Source organism: Schistocerca gregaria, chromosome 8 (assembly GCF_023897955.1).
Source record: "Schistocerca gregaria isolate iqSchGreg1 chromosome 8, iqSchGreg1.2, whole genome shotgun sequence".
NCBI lineage: Eukaryota > Metazoa > Arthropoda > Insecta > Orthoptera > Acrididae > Schistocerca > Schistocerca gregaria.
The window spans coordinates 134,374,337-134,396,045 of record NC_064927.1 but is presented as its reverse complement, the minus strand read 5'-3'; the positions used below and the strand labels follow the sequence as shown (position 1 = coordinate 134,396,045).

General features: G+C 43.2%; 1 protein-coding gene across 2 annotated transcripts in view; it reads right to left on the bottom strand.

Moving 5' to 3' along the window:
* The window catches only part of LOC126285323 (protein HIRA), a 236,297-nt gene that overhangs the window by 130,144 nt on the left and 84,444 nt on the right, over positions 1 to 21,709 (bottom strand). The gene's annotated exons all lie outside the window — the stretch shown is intronic.

Genomic DNA, 21,709 nt, shown 5'->3' with positions numbered 1-21,709 from the left:
CAGCGAGCTCCTGGACTAACTTTAAGCGATAAGCCATTTTGTGGTGGAACTTTTGGATGTATAACCCACTTGGATGAGGGTCCACGATACTTGGTATTACAAGTCCATGAAACTGCACTGTGCCCTGATTCCACTGCATTTATTTTGAATTCCAAGTGTGGCTGATATTCAGAGATTTCTTTTTTATTATTATTGTTAATGTATTAAGTAATAAATTTTATGAATCAAAATTAATTCTCTATATAAAACTTCAGCTGCTAATTTAAACTAGAATTGCAAACTTCGTCCTTGTTGGCAACTATAATGGTAACAATTTTGCGCCATCAATTGGTGCTTTGGTATTTAAGGTTGTGTGCAGACTGTCTGGTCATTATCACCTTGAGATAGTGGTGATTTATAAATTTATCAAGTGAAATTTCATATCATTGGAGATTGTTTAATGAACTATTGCTTTAATAGTAATTGCGGTTGTCACACTATAACATTTAACGTCTCGTCCTGTATTTGTCGCTACCCAGTGCTTGCCCAGTTGGCTTTAGTTTTTTGTGAATTGTGTGTTAATACTGGGTTTGTGTGTTCTAGAAGCTGTCATTGGTGTGTGCAGGCCCTCCTGCTCATTGTTGTCACTTGAGCTCTCGAGCACGGATTCCAGACACGCAGCCCAAATGAACGCCAAATGTCGACTATCTCACAGGTCTGACAGTCTGAGTTCCAAAATATCAGAATGAGACTTCTCTCTGTGTTTTTCCAACTGGGGCAGTGAACAATGCTGTACCATGACTGATTCATTTTTTTCTTTCCTTTAATGGATCAAAATATAGAAAGAAAGATAACAATTTGACATCCTGTAGATTACAATATCAAGAAGAATATTTACCTGAAAATGCTGACCAACTTTTGTACAAAAGAGAGTTTTGACATTGAGTTTTATAAACGTTTTCAGTGTGTTGTGTCTTGCAGCTACCAAATATTGAAGAAAAGACATTGTAACACCAAAGCTGCTGTTTATATACTAAATGACTCATTTAAGGCTCTGCCCATTTTCATAAGTCACCTTTATTATCTAGCATGATGTGATCCACATGACAACAATATTTTATACACAATGGAGAATTTGTTCTTATTGGGTATTGTGTTACACTGTGTCTCATGTGGGCTTGTTTGGAGTAGGTGCTGTTGTAATTTTGACAGATGAGAAAATTACGACGTCTACAATAAATGAACCAGCATGACACAGTGTAATTGATGGGACACTCTTGAAGACAGTTTTGCAAGATGTTGTCTACTTGGAAGCACAGTGTCTCTTAGAGTCAAATGTGAGATTGGTCCCATAGGTAGTCTAGACAGGACATTGGCATTGGCATTAGCATGTTGTGTTGTCTATCGATAGTAAATAGAATACTTGTAATTGGTGAGGAAGAGGGTCCGACATAAAATATACATAATAATTTATTTTGTCAAGAAATGATTGAAGGTCTTAAGTTGGTAGCCCCTTGAATTTTTTCCATGCTTTACATATGTTGTCAATTTAGTTGAAGTCCTTTAAGATTCAACATGTAGATGAAATATTCAACTTGCTTGTGAAAGAGTTCATGCTTTTGTAGGTTACACTTTAGCCCATTCTGTTGAAGTGTCTGGAATGGCAGACATAAGTTCATCATTTACTACTGTATTGTCCTGATACTTGTCTGGTCAGAATGTTTTGACTCATCTGCTCAAAAACACTGGAAAACTGCTGGTGCGCTAGCAATTCTGAAAAGCAATTTATTGTATCTGTGCAATCCAAATGGATAATGATGACCATGAATTTACAGGATTGTCTGCATAGCTGCAACTGTAAATAAGATTAGGATAAACCAATTCACGAAAAGTACTGTCCACCTGATAGTCTTGACAAGAGCTCTCCTTGCCTTGGGATGAGACTGTACTATTGAGCCTTCAAGGTTTTGTTAGGATGGTGTTTGTTCTTTTTTATACAGTGATAAAAATGCCACTGAAACACACATGCTGATCCTCTAGTTGCATATGAAATAATTGGAGACACATGATAACTTTCTTTCCAATGTGTTCTGTCAAAAATTACCTCTACCTTCCACTGATACCTCAAAATTTATAAAATAAGAAACAAACTCTTTGACATAATTGTGCAATATGGTTTAAATCTCATTTTAGGGATAGCAACTAACTATGAATCCAGAAAGGTCTGGGTTCATAGGTTCAATCCTAGTTATTGCTTAAAACTTTGACAATAATGACAGTGACCTCGTTAAAAGAGTGCAAATGAGAGAGTAAAAGTTCAGAGCACTCTCTTGCCATTGGGTTGGGAAATGCTCCTAAGGGCAAAAAATTCAATAACAATCAGCAGAATATTGATACAGAAGTTAACGGAAACCACTGCATTAAAGACTTTGAATTTGTATCCACAATATATGCAGTCACCCAAAATAAATATATTGATAATTTTCTTTGAAAAACATTCTAGCAGTAAACTATTCTCGGATTTGAATCTTCAAATGACGCTGCTCTGGAAAATAAGAATATATTCTAGAAATCAAAGCATTGCATGTAATGTTGTAGGGAAAGAGGCTAATCTGAAACAACAGTTCTGTTATTAAGGGTTTGGTTTTGCGTTGCTTTAGGGTGCAAACAACAATTGAGGTCATACGTGTCCAAATCAAAACTACAGAACACGAAGACAGAGAGGAGTTAAAAAATGACTATATGTCAGCCCCAACTGACATAATAGAAGACAGCTAAAAACAGGCTCATGGAAAAAGATGATGATGATGATGATGATTTAGCTAAGTCATCAGCACCCTTGCATTAAAGTTATACTGAAGAAGATTTTCATAATCTATGGAAGGAGATCAATAAACTGGAAAACTACGTTTGATTCCACTGCAGGAAACGTAAAGCAACACCAGAAATGTGAGGTTCAGAAAAGCTCGTAATAAAACCCCAGCGAGACACAGCAGGATAACTAAATGAAATCATGGAGAAAATAACTGTAAGGACGCTGTTAAGAAAGGAACAAATAAGCGTGGCTGGATGACGGATTAGAAATAATATGTGACACATTAAGATTGCACACCAAGTATTTTGGGAAGAATTCTGGACACTGCACAAAATTTTAAGACACGAACAATATTCGCCTCATTATCAGTTAAAATAGAGGGAAGATCCTGTGGGAGACCCAGTTCAACCCTCAGGTCAGCAAGAGAGCACAATCGGTTAAAAGATGTCAGCTTTGTCCCACGTCTCTGACATACTGGGGGCTCCTCCCAACGTAAGAGCAAGCCGTGTGTCAGTGGGCAATATGTCCCACTCTAAGCCAAGTAAGGGCTACTTCTTCACACCATCGAAAGCGAAAGGAGGTGATTCATGGTCACACTGAAGTTTTGATGGAACGTAGTTTACTGTTCCTAACTTCCAGCCACTGGGACTCCCACCAACATGTTGCTTTTCTGGTCACAAATGAAGTGACAGCCCACAGAGAGACTGAACAGCTGGCAGGAGGAGGAGGGGAGCAAGCCTCCTTAGCAGCAGCATCAGTGAGTTCATTTCCCTGTATGCCTATGTGCCCTGGAACCCAGCACAAAATGATTTCCTTGTTTCGCCTGTGCAAGAGAAGGAGAGTGTTCTGCACTTGTTGCAACATCCAATCTGCTGGGTACATCTGTCCAACAGCGAGAAGGGCACTTTGAGAATTGGAGCAAATGATAAATTTTTTTGTCAGCACTGTCTCATCTGCTCCATTGCCCTCATGATAGCAAACAATTCTGCATAATAAACTAAAAACTGCTTTGGGAGCCCTATCCTGAGGACAGTGTCATGGAACACGACAGAACAACCATAAACATATCCCTGCTTAGAACCATCAATGTAGATAGTAATAAAATCTGGATGGCTACGTAAAAAGTCATTAAATTTAATTTTATAAACATAGTCTGGGGTACAATGCTTCTTGTAAATAGTTAGTTCTAAAAGCAATCTAGGCCTTGGTAGTAGCCAGGGGGATACCCTACTCCACCGCTGGCTTTGGACCTTAATGCCCCCCCTCCCCCCCCCCTTTCGCCCCACCCACCACCTGTAATAATTCAAGGCTCTCCCTTGCACGGATCCCAAATGGCCATGTTGCTTGTGGTCAACGATTAAATAGCTGTTCCAGTGGCAGCTGAACAATGTAACTGGATGCTGGCGATGTAGGAACAAAGACCTATATGCTTGGCGTACCATGAGAAGAAGACGTCGAATAGACAGTGGAGGCTCACCAGCACCTGCACACAAACTGACAACAGGGCTCATGTGGTAAGCCCCTGTTTACAGCCCAATACCCTCGTGGAGAACTGCATCCAGCGTTTTAAGGTGTGGAGGCCTTGCTGACCCATAAATCTGGCATCCGTATTCAAGCTGGGGTTGCACGAAGGCCTTATGAAGTTGGAGCAGACATGCTATGTCAGCTCCCTAAGACCTATCATTAAGACACTTAAGGATGTTTAAGGCCTTGAGAAATCTCAGTTTCAGTTCTTTAAGGTGTGGCAACCATGTTAACTTCTCATCAAAGATAAGACCCAGACACTTCACCTTTTTCTTAAAAGTGAGATCAGTACCCCCAGTTTTAAAATGGGCAAATTAAACAGAGAGCAGGAGCGATTAAAAGCAACACAAACTGTTTTCTCTAATGAGAATTTAAAACCTGTGCTGTGAGACCATTCCTCCAACCATCTGATCGTCAGTTGCAATTAATGAGTAGCCATGGCTGGAGGGTGCACAGAAGGTGGAGAAGTCATCTACAAATAAGGAACACAGTACTGGATGTCGCACTGTGGCTGTAATACTATTGATTGCCATGGCGAAAGCCGTAACACTTAAAACACTCCCTTGAGGGACACCAATCTCCTGCTTAAAATTGCCAGACAATACATTCCCAACCCTGTACCTAAAATATCTGCCCGAGAGAAAGGACGATATGAAGGTCAGTAGATGTCCGTGGAATCCCCACTGATGGATCTGCAACAAAATATTATGCCTCCAGGTAGTATCGTAGGCCTTTTCCAAATTGAAGAAAACACCCATAAGGTGTTGCTTATGAAGGAAAGCTTGTTGAATTGCAGCTTCGAGCAGGGACAGGTTATCGAGGGTGGAGTGATACCTCCTGAACCCACACTGGTGGCCGTTGAGAGTTGTGCCTTGAGATCCTCCTAATAGCTTCCCATACTTTGCAGGCAGGTGTGGACCTATTGATGGAGTTCAGGAACTCTTGCCAAGACCTCTGCTTACTCTCCCAAATTATTCTCCTTGCCTTTGCATGTGCCACTCGAAAGTTTGCAAGATTCTCATCTGTAGGGCATCAATAGAATCTGCGCATTGCTGCCCACGTGTTCCTCATTGCAAACTAACACTCATCATTCCACCAAGGGACAGGTCGCCTCCTAGGCACTTCCACAGGCTTTGGGATGGATGCATCAGCTGCATGGTGAATCACAGCTGTAATGTGATCCACCCCGTCCTGTATGCCGTCACATTGCTCGAAAACAGCTAAATGCCTCTAATGCATCCAGTTAGCCTTCTTGAATAACCATCTCGGTGGATTTCTTTCAGGATCTGCTCCATCAGGCAGTTGGATCTAGATTGGGAAATGGTCACTACCATGAAGGTCATCGTCCACCGCCCAGTGAACAGTGTCTCCAGGAGAAGGCGAGCAGAAGGAGAGGTCTATGGCTGTAAACGAACCTGTAGCGGTGCTAAAATGACCCATGTTCAGTGGTATAAGATCTGTTGTGTGTAGCATATCCTCAAGTACCCAACCCTTGGGGCATGTGGTGTTAGAACTCCATAGAGCACTGTGTTCATTGAAGTCCCCCAAAAGGAGAAACGGTCAGGGTAGTTCATCAAGAAGATGAGTGAGGACCTCACTATCAAGAAGCTCATGGATGGTAAGTACACAGAGCACACTGTGATGTCAACATGGTCCACTATCCTAACAGCAACTGCTTGTAGTGTTATTAAGGGAATAGGCGAGGAGTGAAAAGTGTCCTTTATGAACACTGCAACCCCATCTTTTGCACTGTCACCAGTAAGGTCGTCATTTCTATAAAGGTGATAACCTCCAAGTACAGGTGTTTCAGTCTCCTTAAAATGAGTCTCTTGAAGAGAGAGGCAAAAGGGTCTGTCCTGTACAAGGAGTGTCAGTTGTGCCAGATGAGTCCTGTATCCATTTATATTCCACTGAATTATGGGAGCCATTTCGTCAATGTGGTCTTGATTGACTCCTGTCTTTGTTCCACGATAGTGAGGCGCTTGTAGAGTGAGGCGGGATTTTCAGGCTAACTGGGTCTGGTGATGAGAGGCATCAAAATCCACGATGTCTTGATCATCAGTCAGACGTGCCAGAGTGACATCTGATGGCCCCAGGTCAGCTTTCGACCCATATGTTGGAATCCTTTCCCTGCTCCCTATCTCAGCAAGGATGTGGAGGAAAGGGGGCAGTGAGAGCCACTTTTCTTCGAAGAATCTTGGCGTTGAGGGACACTCTGCTTTTGGCGTGCCTTGAGGCTGTGCACTGTGGCAGCATTACTGGTCTCTTCCAATGTAGCTGTTTGAATCGCTATGTCTTTCACTTTACTTTGCCACATACAGGTGCTAGAGGTGGATAAGGGAACACTGGACGTCGTCCGAGTCAAAGCGTTGACCTTATTAACAAGATTTTGCACCAACAAAGCATAAGAAATGGCAAAGACAGGGGTTTCATTGTCTGATAGTCCTTTTTGGCTTCTGCATACGGGATCCACTTAGTCACTTTGATTTCCTGAGTTTTGCGTTCCTCTGCAAAAATAGGGCGGTCTTGGCTCCAGACTGGGTGGCTCCCAGAGCAGTTAATACAGACTTCTGGAGACGGATAGTCCATCGCTGCTTCATGGGCTGCCTTTCCACACTTCCCACAAGTCGCTTCGCCTCTGCAACTCAGCGTTATATGGCCAAAATGCTGGCATTTGAAGCATCGCATAGGGTTAGGTACATAGGGTCGAACCCTAAGTCAGAGGAAACATGCCATGATGTGTTCAGGTAGCATTGGAGGATTGAAGGTCGCAATAAAAGTGAAAGTCTTCTCAGTCTCTCCATTGTTCTTGCGTGTCCTTTGTTCCACATCTATGATCCCCTGTGGTGCCTATTCTTGTTTGAGCTCAGCAACATCTCTATCCACAATATCACAGCAGGTTACCACACCTTTGCTGGAGTTAAGGGAGTTATGCAACTCTACAATGATGTCATACTCAACCAATTTCTGTGACTTCTTAAAGAGTTTCACCTGCTTTACCCAGTTAGTCTCAACAAGCAAGGAACCAATGTGCAATTGCTTAATAGAATTTAGGGTACCAGCCAGACCTTCTACACCTTTATGGATATAGACGAGGGACACTTTTTCAAATGTCCCCTGCTTTTTCTTGATCACTACAAAGACACTATGATTCATGACTCCTTGAGCCCCATTACTGACAACAAATTGATTATCAAGAGGACAAGCCTCCCTCATTCTTTTTGATAAACGGATGTGAGAACTCGCAGGCAATACAGCCTTCCCGCTGGGAGGAGAAGTAGAAGATTTTGAGGGTTCCATCTCGATCCCACGGGCAGCTAGGGAAACAAGAGTCCCGCGTGCCTGTACGGCAGGTTCCCCAGAGGTTGCCCCCCAACAACTGTTCCACCTCGAACAGCCATGCATCTCATCAACACGCAGCACACCTTGAGATTGAGGGTTTTTTTTTTTTAGAGCTTTATTTCATCCTTGTGATCCAGGCGGTGAAGCCAAGATCCCCACTCCCTGAGATACACAACGTTCCACTGCCGCGCCGCATGGTAGTCACTGAAGCATGCCCAGAACTTAAGGTGACGGGACTGCCGGTGCTTACCAATCCCCAGCTCAGGAACCCTGGGGTCGCCAAGCCCGTACCCAGCAAATGACTGCCGAGCCCCTGGGGGCACGTGGAAAAAGGGCTAAAACAACAACATACAAAAATGGAGGTCCAAAACTAAAAATTAAATGGACTTTGCTACATTGGTTTGGCGGGTAAAAAGTAAAAGACGGTCAACAGCCTGCCCTTCATTTGCTAAAGAAACCGTTAACTCCTGAGGGCAAACCCAAGTGGGAACATAAACAATTAAAAATTGGGGATTCCATAAGAAAGTGGCAGGCAGTTACAACTTGGGCACAATGTGTACAAAGTGGTGGGGTAGCGCCACTTATCAAATGATGATGGCTAAAAGGGCAGTGCCCTACACGCAGCCTAGTTAAAATGACCTACTCCTGGCAGAAGGGCCGAGAGAAGGTTGTCCAAGCTGCTGGGAGAGGCTTAATAAGCCCATGACGGGACAACCATTGACGATGCAAAAGGGACACTACCTCCTGACATACAGCAAAACAGAGATCATTGGAGGGACTGAAGAACGAGGACTGCAGCCTTGGCAGCAGTATCAGCAGGCTCGTTTCCTGGCAGACCAACATGACCAGGAACCCACAGAAATATCACACTGCTCCACCAAGAGTGAGCAGGTGACAGTTTTCCTGGACCAACTGCACTAAGGGATGGGTGGTGTACAGTGCACTTAGACTTTGAAGGGCATGAAGTGAGGCTAAGCAGAGGACACAATTGAAAAGGCTGTGTCGCCGGATGTACTCTGTGGTCTCATGAATGGAGAAGAGCTTGGCAGTAAATACTGAGCAGTGTGCCAGAAGCCAATGTCGAAAGACATAGGTGCCAATGACAAAGGCACATGCAACCCTATGGTCAGTCCAAGAACCATCAGTGTATACAAAGGTACTATTGCGAAGTTCCATGCGGAGGTCGTGAAACTGAAGGTGATAGACCAAGGCTGGAGTAGTGTCCTTAGGAAGCAAATGAAAGCCAAGGTTAACATGGGCTGCTTTACAAAGCCAAGGTGGTGAATGGTTCACACCCACAGGGAAAGTTGCAGGTAGTGTAAAGCTAAGCTGCTGTAACAAAAGCCGAACAGACTCCAGGAGTTATCGGAGAAGAGGGATGCGCCCCATACTGGCCATCAGAAGGAGGTGGCATAGGATGGGTGGCTACGCATGGCAGACAAACAGCATGCACACCTGCTGGGGAGGAAGTCACCGTAGTAGGACAGTGATAGTTCAGCAGTTTCTGTTAAACTCTCAACCAGGCTAGTGTAAAACGCACCCGAGACCAAACAGATGCCACGATGGTGGATAGTGTTGAGACAGCATTAAGAGGGATGAAAGGGCAGACGTGTGAACAAAGCACCCATAGTCGTGTTTCGAATGAATAAGGGACCGGTACAAACAGAGGATGGTGTTTGATAAGCACCTTAGGAAGTACCATTAAGGACACGTAGGACTTTGTGGAACTGAGAACAGCGAGCTGCCAGGTAAGACACATTGGAGGACAAAGAGTGTTTCCTATCGAGCATGAGTCCCAGGAATTTTGTAGTTTCAATGAAGAAAAGGGCAACAGGCCAAAGACATAAATATGGTGGGAAAAACCAATTACATTGACAGAAATTTATACAGATGGTTTTGTCAGTGGAAAAACAAAAGCAATTGTCAATGCTCCACGACTAAAGATGATCAAGACATCGCTGAAGATGCCGGTCCGTGAGACAGGTCCATGGAGAACTGCAAGTGAGACAGGTCCATGGAGAACTGCAACAGATGGAAAAATCGTCAACAAAAAGGCAGCTGGAGATGCCTGGTGATGAAAAGCCATTATAGAATTAATGGTGACAGGAAAGAGGACAACACCCCAGATGAAACTCTAAGGCATACTGTTTTCCTGGATAAAGGTGTCCAACATGGCAGAACCCACACGCACCTCGAAAACTCAGTCTTTTAAAAATGCCTGAAGGAAACAGAGCAGGCAGCCATGGGAGTCCCACGTGCAGAGACTACGGAGGATACCAGTTCTCCCACAGGTGTTGTAGGCCTTCTTCAAATCGAAAAACATAGCAACAGTCTGGGATTTCTGCAGAAAACCATTCATGACATGGGTGGCCAAAGAAACAAAATCCACACTGTGCATTCGTCAGTAAATTGCGAGACTCAAGCCAGCATACCAGAAGGGCATTAATCATATGTTCCATCACCTAGCAAATGCAGCTGGTAAGAGAGATAGGGCGGTAGCTAGAAGGAACGTTTTTGTCCTTACCGGGGGGTTTAGGTATAGGTACGATGGTGGCTTCAAGCGAGTGTCTGGGAAATGTGTCCTCTGCCTAGGTGCGGTTGTATGTGTTAAGCAGAAAGTGCTTCACAGCAAGAGAAAGGTGCTGCAACATTTGAATGTGGATGGCATCTGGCCCTGGGGCTGAGGATTGGAATGAACTGAGAGCATGATTTAGCTCCCTCATAGTAAAGGCAGCATGGTAGCACTCACAATTTCGAGAAGAGAAAGGTTATCGCCAGAGCCGCCTCCGCTTGTTTCCGATGGATGAAGGCAGGGTGATAGTGGGAAGAGCTCGGAAGTTCCGCAAAATGGTGGCCCAAGGTGTTGGAGATAGCAATAGGGTCCACGCTGATGTCGTCTGCTACTTTCAGGCCGGAAATTGGGGAATGGATCTTGATCTAAGTGAGCCATTGGAGGTTGGTTCACATGAGAGAGGAAGGGGTGGAACTGTTAAAAGAACTAGTGAATGAAATCCAGCAAGCTCTTTTGCTATGACACTTTGCACATATGATTTAATGAATGCAGTTTACCATTAGGATGGTGGTTAAAAATGCGGAGAGCGTGTCTCCATGTGCGAATTACATCACGGCATGCCTCAGTCCACCAAGGGACCGGGACATGACTTGGTAAAGAGGAAGTGTGAGGATTAGAATGTTCTGCAGCGGTATGGATAATGTTTGTGAGAAATTCCACCTGGTCATCACAACTGGGGAAATCTTGTTCTTCAAAGGTCACCAGGGAGGACTAAAGCTGCCAGTCAGCATTAGTAAGCTGCCATTTGGGTGTGCATGCGGATAGAGTACAAGTCAGAAAATGGATAGCACACGGGAAATGGTTGCTCGAGTAAGTGTCAGAAAGAATGGGACACTCAAGACGATAGACAAGCTGGCAGTGAGAAGGATAGGTCCAAATGGGAGTGCAAGGAAAGGAAAGAGTATGCTCCAGTATTAAGGCAGAAGAGGTTAAGTTGGTTAAGAATATCAGCCAAGAGGGCACCTCTCTGACAGGCCCTGTGAGAACCCCGAGTGGGATAACATGCATTAAAGTCACTGAGTAATAAAAATGGGGGAGGTAGCTGCCCAATAGGCTGAAAGAAGTGTGCCCTGATGACATCGAATGACAAAGCAACATAAATGGTACAGACGGAAAAAAAATCAGGTACGGAAAGGAAAGTTGAACTGCAACAGCTTAGAGCTGGATAGTCAGGGAGGTGGGTTGACTATGAATGTCACCCTTTATGAGCAGCATGATACTCCCATGAGATGGAATGCTGACCTCTGGGAGAAGGTCAAAACGATTTGGTAAGAAATGTGAAAGCTCAACGCGGGTATGAGGGTGCAATTTCGTTTCCTGAAGGCAGAGTACAAGGGGACACTGTGATGCTAAAAGCAGCTATAATCCTCTTTGTGGCACCAAAGGCCGCGAACGTTCCATTGGAAGAGTTTAATGATGAGAAAGAGACGAAGGGGTGTCACCTCGGTGGCTGCCCAGTGACAGTTGGTGAAGAGAGACTATGACAGGGCACAGAAGCAGGAGTATCCTGCCCCATGGGGTCCACAGAAGCATCAGATTGATTGTGTGGTCGGTCTGTGGAGTCAAACACTAAAAAACAGTTGGTGGTGAGCACTGGCAACACGGAGGCTAGCCGGATTAACGTATCACGTGGCAACACCATTATAGAGGATCTTTGAGTTGGTGAAGGAGAAGATATTTTGCCTTTGGTGGACTTATTTCAGCCTTTCGAGTTAGAGGAAGACTCAGGTGTTGTTCCACTGGAGGAAGTCTTCACAGGAGTACTCCTCCTTTCCTTTCTGGCCAACCGGTTAAGTAGCTGGTGCCTTTGCCCCTTGAGGCAAGAGTTTGACGACTTGTTGCACAGCTGGAATGGGGGGGGGGGGGGGGGGGGGGTGGCGATACTACATTGACACTGGGTGATTTCACTACCTCAGAGCTGAATTTGAGGTCGCATGCCTACGTGGCCATGTCCTTCATGGGGCGAGGGATAACAAGAGCAGACCTATAGGTGCCAGACAGGAGAACACTGGATTTGCGACTAGCTATTAACTTGCAAGCGACTGGATAAGGCACTTTTTCCTTTAATTGGATCTCTTTGACAGCCTGCTCATCAAGATACAAGGGAAAATCCCAAGACGAGGTGGCATTTCTGCCATTGCAGTTGATACCGCGGGGAGGAGGAGGAGGCGGACAATCTCTCTTGTACGCATCCCTCCCACAGGTTACACATTTGGCTGGGTGTCAACAAGATGTTCTCATGTGGTTGAAATGATTATACTGGCAGCGCATAGTCTGCTTTTATCTTGGATGGAAGCAGAATTCTATCAAAGGTGAGAAAAAAGGGTGCGGGTGGGCACTAAGGAAGGATCAACCTTTTTCATTACATGATGGACGGCAGTGACACCCTGATAGAGAGGTAAGATTGGATTTCGGCCTCTGTTAGACAGTCGAGCAGTCTGGTGTAAATTACACCATGGGAAGAATTCAAAGTTCTATGGGCACTGACATAAACAGGGCAGTCATGGAGAAGCAAGGCAGCAAGCATTCGTGCTTGAGAATCAGATATAGTTTCCAAAATCCAAATGCCATTCTGTAAACGAGAGCAGGATTTCACAGGGCCAGCAATTGCACCAGCACCTTTCTGAATAACAAACAGATTTACCATGGCAAAGGACAAACCGTCTTCAGTACGTGAGACCATGAGGAACAGTTGTGCTGGGTAAGGGTCTTTGAATCGTTAGCCTCATTACATTTACGTATCATAGATATTGATTGGGAAGCTGACTGATTAATTGTGAGAAAATCCCCCATGATTGCCAGCATCTCTGATGGCATGCTCCTTCCAACTGGGGAGCCCCTTCACTAGGGGGCGCACCCACCTTAGGTGACTGTTCACACCTCAGGTTGCACCTCCCGAACACCTGACAGAGGGACCAATCAGCAATTTGGGAAGATTGCCTGAGCTGCAATCACCCCTCCCTGGCCCTGGCATGTATCAGGGGGTATGTGCGAACCCTACCTGTCAACCCAGAGCTGGGAATTACGTGTTACGCTGTCACCTGTTACAAGTCAGACGCATGGGCCGGGAGGAAGAAGAGAAAGAGGAACCTCAAACACCGAAGCGGAGGAACAAGAGGAGAAGGGAAACAAAGAAAGGAAAGGGAGCAAAAAGCAAAAGGTGAGACTGTTCTTAGGTCAGCAACAGACAATGCAGAACATTCTCAATAACACCAGAGACATGTTCCTCAAGGGAGGGGAAAAAGAATAGCAAGAGGAAAGACATACAGCACAGAAGGTAAAAATGCTGTAAAGGCTGGGGCCCTGTGGTAGCCAAGCACAAACCCGCCAAAGAGTGGTGAGGCCCCTGGGGGTCTATTGCTAAATTTAGAAGTGATGGGGATTAGTGAAGTGAAATGTAAAGGGGCCAGAGAATTCTGATCAAATCACTGTAGGGTACAATATAAACAGTATCAATGAATGGTGTAATGGGTACTGGCATGATTATGAACAGAAAGGTAGGTAACAAGGGTTACAGGCAGCACAGTGACCAAGAACTGAAGCTAAAGCAACATTGTGTACAGAGATGAAAGTTTGTATGTTTTTCCACAACCGGTTTCAAAGCATAAAACTCCATATTAGGTGCCAACAAATAATTATGGTAACAAAAATGTGTGGTAGTTAGAGGGTGGTGATTATTGAACTATATGAAAAAAATGTAAATTAATTTGTGCACACACTTTATTCAACATGTAAAAGTCGCTACAGATATTCAGATTTAGGTTACGACATGTTTGATATACCTGTCATCATTGGCGATAATGTGGTGCAGACGAATAGCAAAATTCTGCATGATCCATTGAAGTGCCTGAGCAGCGATGAAGTGTCGTATTCATGATCTATGGAACAAGTATTAATCTAATCTAAACTAATCTCTAATCTAAGGCAGACATGCCTGTGAGTTGTCAGCAATGAAAGGTATACAAGAAAACGGTCTTCTTCAACCCGCAGCTACAGACCTATGTAGCACTGCACCCAGCTTTGCATCTAGTGTGGCCAACAAACTTTTCACATGCCTATTATAGGTAATTTCTCCAGTATATATTTGATTCATAGACAGAGTCAGGTAGCATCTAACAGTTACTGATGATAAGTATTTATTCTTTACCTGTTTTAGATATATGTAAGCTATCCTTCTTCAGAAGCTATTATACGTTAATACCTGTTACAAATAGAAATATATATTTAATACATAATAACGAAACACTTGCCATTCAGAACTTTAGCTATACCTTATTATATGGTTGAAAAAAATTGTGTAGTTGCTGACAATGATAAAAGAAGAAGAAGAAGAAGAAGAAGAAGAAGAAACATTAACCTGACACATTCCACATCATTACGAAGTGTCGTATTCATGATCTATGGAACAAGTATTAATCTAATCTAATCTGAATGGCTGTTTTCAGCTCAGCAAAGGTTTTGGGGTGGCTGTTGTACACGTTGCCTTTAATATAGCCCCACAAAAAGAAGTTGCCGGTGTTTAGATCCAGGGAATATGGCGACCAATCAAGGCCCATGCCAGTGGCCTCTGAGTACCCCAGAGCCAGAATGCAGTCGTCCTCAATGTGCTCCTCCATGACATCGAACACTCTCATGCTTCAATGAGGTCATGCTCCGTCTTGCATGAACCACATCTTGTCAAAATGGGAATGAAATCATCTACCGAAACCTTCACGTACCATTCGGTAGCCACCATGCCATCAAGAAATATCACACATATTATACCATAACTGGACATTGCTCACTACAAAGTCACCCACTGAAGGTGAAGAGACTTCTTGGTCATGAAATACAGATTCTCAGTACCCCTAATGAACCAATTTTACTTACTGATAAACCCATCCAAGTGAGCTAAACCAAGCCATGTGCATACATCATGCCCTGCAGCCGACCATCCATTTTGAACATCCTAAGGCAGACCTTTCAGAAGTTATGACAATTTTATTTCATACAATTCCTGTATGTTCCCATAATTACTTTGTGGCACCTAAAGATGAAGTTTTAGGCTTTGAAACGAATCATGGAATAAATTAAGGAATCATAGGCAACTGAAGTGGATTTTTATTCTATAAACACGTTCCTCAGCTGCTGATGTTCACTTGATTGAATCTTCGGTCATAGGTTTCAACTGTTTATAGCAAACATTCACTACCAAAATCACAAAAGACCAGGCGACAAAGAGAGATATCAAGTAGACTACATTATGTTTACAGAAAGATTTAGAAATAAATCCTGGTCTACACAGGATATCCAGGTGTGAAACAGACTCAGACTATAATCTGGTACTGATAAACAACAGATTGAAGCTGAAAAGAATGAAAAAGGAGTATATGAATAAAAGCAATACTGAAAATTTAGGATACAATTCTATTAAGGGGAAATTCTCTGAAGCACTGAGAAACATCAAAAGTAAAAAATGTAGAGTAGTTTTGTGGAAGTGGAGAGAACAAGGAAAAAACAATTTAGATAGATACAGTGAAGACACAGTGAAAATCACAGCATGTGGACTCTAGAATTTTTCACTTGGGGCAATGGGACTGCAACAAGGTACTGGAAGATCTAAAAAGAGAGGGTTGACGACATGAAGCAGGTGCCTGGAACACTACGGTACCGGGTTGCTCGGAATCAAAGACAATGGAAACACGCAACCATCCAGCAAGGAAAAAAAATCTATGATACATGTTACTTACCATGAGACTTCCAGACAAGTACTGCCATCACATTACCATAGAAGGCACATATGGATAAATGTGACAACTGTGTCAGATGACAGGTTGGACAAGTCACACTTGTAAACTGCCGAGCAAAATAATGTACATAAGAGTGGAAACTAAAGCTGAAGATATACTGGAAAAAGAACAGTTTGGCTTCAGAAAGGCAAAATGTATTAAATAAGCAGTTGTGGTGTTGTGCTTAGTAATGGAAGGCAGATGAGTAAAAATAAGGATAGCTTCCTAGCATTTGTGGACCTAGAGGAAGCATTCAAAAGTATAAAATGGAATAAGTAGTTCACATTCTTTGGAAGACTGGGGGCTAAAAGTAAAGAGATGGGAGAATTAACTGTAAATGTGCAAAAGCCAAGTGGGAGAAATAAACATGGAATGTCAAGACAGGGAAGCATTAGGGAGCGTGTCAGGCAAGGTTGCAGCTTCTCACAATTGTTTTGCAATTAGTACATCACAGCAACAATGAAATAGTGACAGACAATTTCAGAAGAGGAATAAAGTTGAAAGAGAACAGATAATGTTATGGTTCACACACCACCTTGCCATAAGCAAGGAAGACTTAGAAGATCTATTGTAAGGAATAGACAGTACAGGAAGCACAGAACATGGCTTTAGGATAAACAAAGCTAATATGAAGTCAATGCAGAGTGGAAGAAGTGATAGAATTCTCCAGTCTAGGAAATAAGAGTACAGAGACAGGTTGCAGTAAGAAAGATATCAGAAAGAAACTGACAAAGGTGAAGAAGGCTTTCTGCAATATGAGAGCTCTACAACACATATTCCATTGGAAACGAAGAAATTCCTGAATGTGTATGTCTGGAGCATAACATGAAATACGTATCATTAAAAATCCGGGGAAGAAGAAATTGGAAGCATTTGAAAAATGGTTCTCTCAAGATATGTTAAAAATTAAATGGCAAGATCAAAATGTAAAATGAAGTATTAAAAAGAATAAGTGAGAAACAGATTCTATGAAACAACATACAAAAATGGACATGTTAGCACAACTGCTACAGAATGCAGAAACAGTTAACTTGGTGCTGGAATGAACAGTAAAGGGGAAAAACAGCAGGAGCAAATATAGACTAGACTGCTGAAACTAGTTTACAGAGGATGTTGAGTGTAGAAGTCATATAAATATACACTCCTGAAAATTGAAATAAGAACACCGTGAATTCATTGTCCCAGGAAGGGGAAACTTTATTGACACATTCCTGGGGTCAGATACATCACATGATCACACTGACAGAACCACAGGCACATAGACACAGGCAACAGAGCATGCACAATGTCGGCACTAGTACAGTGTATATCCACCTTTCGCAGCAATGCAGGCTGCTATTCTCCCATGGAGATGATCGTAAAGATGCTGTATGTAGTCCTGTGGAACGGCTTGCCATGCCATTTCCACCTGGCACCTCAGTTGGACCAGCGTTCGTGCTGGACGTGCAGACTGCGTGAGACGACGCTTCATCCAGTCCCAAACATGCTCAATGGGGGACAGATCCGGAGATCTTGCTGGCCAGGGTAGTTGACTTACACCTTCTACAGCACGTTGGGTGGCACGGGATACATGCGGACGTGCATTGTCCTGTTGGAGCAGCAAGTTCCCTTGCCGGTCTAGGAATGGTAGAACGATGGGTTCGATGACGGTTTGGATGTACCGTGCACTATTCAGTGTCCCCTCGACGATCACCAGAGGTGAACGGCCAGTGTAGGAGATCGCTCCCCACACCATGATGCCGGGTGTTGGCCCTGTGTGCCTCGGTCGTATGCAGTCCTGATTGTGGCGCTCACCTGCACGGCGCCAAACATGCATACGACCATCATTGGCACCAAGGCAGAAGCGACTCTCATCGCTGAAGATGACACGTCTCCATTCGTCCCTCCATTCACGCCTGTCGCAACACCACTGGAGGCGGGCTGCACGATGTTGGGGTGTGAGCAGAAGACGGTCTAACGGTGTGTGGGACCGTAGCCCAGCTTCATGGAGATGGTTGCGAATGGTCCTCGCCAATACCCCAGGAGCAACAGTGTCCCTAATTTGCTGGGAAGTGGCGGTGCGGTCCCCTACGGCACTGCGTAGGATCCTACGGTCTTGGCGTGCATCCGTGCGTCGTTGCGGTCCGGTCCCAGGTCGACGGGCACGTGCACCTTCCGCCGACCACTGGCGACAACAGCGATGTACTGTGGAGACCTCACGCCCCACGTGTTGAGCAATTCGGCGGTACGTCCACCCGGCTTCCCGCATGCCCACTATACGCCCTCGCTCAAAGTCCGTCTACTGCACATACGGTTCACATCCACGCTGTCGCGGCATGCTACCAGTGTTAAAGACTGCGATGGAGCTCCGTATGCCACAGCAAACTGGCTGACACTGACGGCGGCGGTGCACAAATGCTGCGCAGCTAGCGCCATTCGACGGCCAACACCGCAGTTCCTGGTGTGTCCGCTGTGCCGTGTGTGTGATCATTGCTTGTACAGCCCTCTCGCAGTGTCCGGAGCAAGTATGGTGCGTCTGACACACCGGTGTCAATGTGTTCTTTTTTCCATTTCCAGGAGTGTATAAAGATGCAGGGAAGATAGGGAAAGACAGAAGACAGCAATGAACCATTAGAAAGAATTATGGAAAAAAGGGCATAAACCTAATTTAAATTCTATTAGTCTTATTACTTTTCTTTCTACATTAGTAAAGTTTACAATATAGTGTTGCAATTTGAAGTAAGGCAGTCATATTCTGTTCTTTGTTTTCTTTTAGTGCATTTAGTGAAAATAAACACATCAGGACCTATCTATGTGATGGTGCACCACTTACGTGAAAGGTAAAGGTACGCAATAGAAGTGCTGATATACCCTCCTTGTGAAATATCTGTAGGTGTTCCTTGTAACATATTTAGCTACAGAGAATGGGAGCACACATCCTTATTCTTCAGTTTCCAAACAGTTTATAAAGCTACTCAAAGAAATAGCCAACCTCCAATAATGAAAACACTTGTGAACTAAACTTTTATCGACAATACTATCAACAAAACAAAATTCATACATGAAAACCAATAAATTATGAGACAGCATCACTGATGAGCATTTATCTTGAAAGACAATATATATAGTACTGCAGTGAAAATGACACACTAATAATTCCTTCCTCACAGTTCAGAGGAGACAGGTTGGGCAAGGCTCTCAGACCCTAGAATGAGAGAGAGCCAATTGTAGTGAGGCTTCAGACAGAGCTTTGTGTACCCTCAACCTCATCAGAGTGTACACATGGAAAAAGAGAGAGAAAAAAAAATAATTTCTGGATTTTACAGTTAAAAACACACTTTTTCCTGGATGAAAGTACATTTTTTTCTGTGTTAAATGACAACATACTTTCCCATGGAGCTGTAAAATTTCCATAGAGCTGTAAAACTTATCAATTCTTTGGATGGTAAAGTTTTTGTGCAAACTTCCTGGCATTTTAGCAAAAACCTACATATTTTGGAGAGGTGTTCAGGACACAAAGAGTGCATTTTTTAGTATTATGAAAGTATAAACAAGAATTCCACAAAATATAGCACTTCAAATGCACTGAAATTGAGATTTCACTGCCTGATACACTTTTGTCAGCCAATTGTAGCTCGTGTCACATGATCGCCAGCCAATGACAGCAGATATTCGGACCATAAGACACACAATGTCGTCAGCAAATAGCAACATCACTGTTAACTAGTGCAAACACACAAATAGGAAATGTTAATGATTTAAATTAATATATATGCAGTACAGTTACAAGGAAAGCTAAACTCTGACATATAACACAGGTGGTCAAAATTTTTCCGAAGTTTTTTTTTTTTTTTTTTTTTTTTTTTTTTTTTTTTTTTTTTTTTTTTTTTTTAATGAGGATGTTGTTACTCATGATCCTAAAAGCACAGTTTAAATTGCAGCTGCTGAATTTTTCTGACAAGCAAAATTATAAATTTCACTGCTGTGGACCAAACATTTCATGGGTTACCTGGCTGAATACATGTTCCGTTGATCACTTCTATTTTTCCACAGAAAAGCCAATTAAATGCGAAATTGTTCAAGACCTCATCTCATACTTCTTTTTGGAAGGATTATAATTTTATTTGCCATTGTCACTGATAATTTGTAATCTATGAAAGAACTAAAATAAATATGAAAAACTGACCTTGAAGATTTGTCTTTTTTAGCATGTGTTACCCTTTAAGAAACATCACAGACAAATGTCTCAGATAAATTATAAATAATGGCATAAATTGCTTGTCTTCTGGGTCCAAAACTTTTCCAAGTGACTGGTCCCCATAGTGTTAAGTTCTGAATGTGAGTCAAACATTCTGTGATTTAAGAAATTCATTGCACATCCTCAAACATAACACAATTCATCTTGCTTAAAAGGAAATTTACTTTGGAAACTAAAGCTTCTCACACCACCATTTGTAATATTTTCCCACAAACTTTTAGAATTGCAAACACTTGTGATGCCATGCTCATCGAAAGCAGTTTGTTGTTAGAAAGTACTGCATGCGATTTGTGCTAAAGCCTTTGACACATTTCACTGTCAGCAGAGAAATGTGCATGCACTGTGTTTTGTTTTTGTAAATGGCACATTTTCTATGCAATTAAAGTTTTATTTTGGTGTTATTCTCTCATTTATAGATTCATTGCTGCGTTAAGTTCTTCCCAGTTAAAATTACAAAAATTTAACTGAGAACTAAAACAATAAAAAATTTCCAGACTTCTAAAGATTCAAGGTTCTTCCTGGATGAAAAAATTCCTGGGTTTTTCCCAGATTTTCCAGTTGTCCCGAAGTGTATAAACCCTGCTCATTATAGATGGTGCCTTTTTACACTGCCCTTCCTATTAAACCTTCTCCCAACCTTCCCCCTCCTCTTAATGCCAAGAGCCAGGTAGTGAGTCACTCTTTTATATGTGTGTATCAGCAGTAATACACATTTCACCTACTGAATGTAAGTAATGGTCAGTAATTCAGACTTATAATTTATTACGTACTACACTCATGTTCATAAATTAAGGATGATGCTGATACATGCTGAAACAACACTTTGGTGGGTGGTTTGTGGGTTTAAATCACCTCGGGGTATGACCATGCGGTGCATTTGACCTTCGGTCATTTTACGGTGTCACTGGAAGCAGTCCACATACACAGAGGTGTGTTGGTGCATGCCAGAGTATGGTGCACAAGGTAAGTGTGCAGACATTTTCAGGCATGCTAATGGTGACTGTGTCTTGAAAATGGCTCAAAGAACACATATTGATGATGTTATGAGGGTTAGAGTACTAGGGCGACTGTAGTCTGGTCAAACACAGCAGGTTGTAGCACAGGCCCTCTGTGTGCCACAAAGTGTGATCTCAGGATTATGGTAATGATTACAGAAGACAGGAAATGTGCCCAAGTGGTACAGTACGGGATGTCCACAGCATACAACACCACAACAAGACTGATATCTCACCATCAGTGCTCACAGGTAGCCACAGAGTACTGCAGGTAGCCTTGCTCAGGACCTAACTGCAGCCACTGGAACAGTTGTCTCCAGATGCACAGTGTACAGACGACTGAACAGACATGGTTTTTTCACCTGGAGACCTGCAAGGTGCATTCACTGACCCCTGGTCACAAGCTAGTGTCAAGAACACAGTACATGGTCATTGGAACAGTGGTCCCAGGTTATGTTCACGGACAAGTCCAGGTAT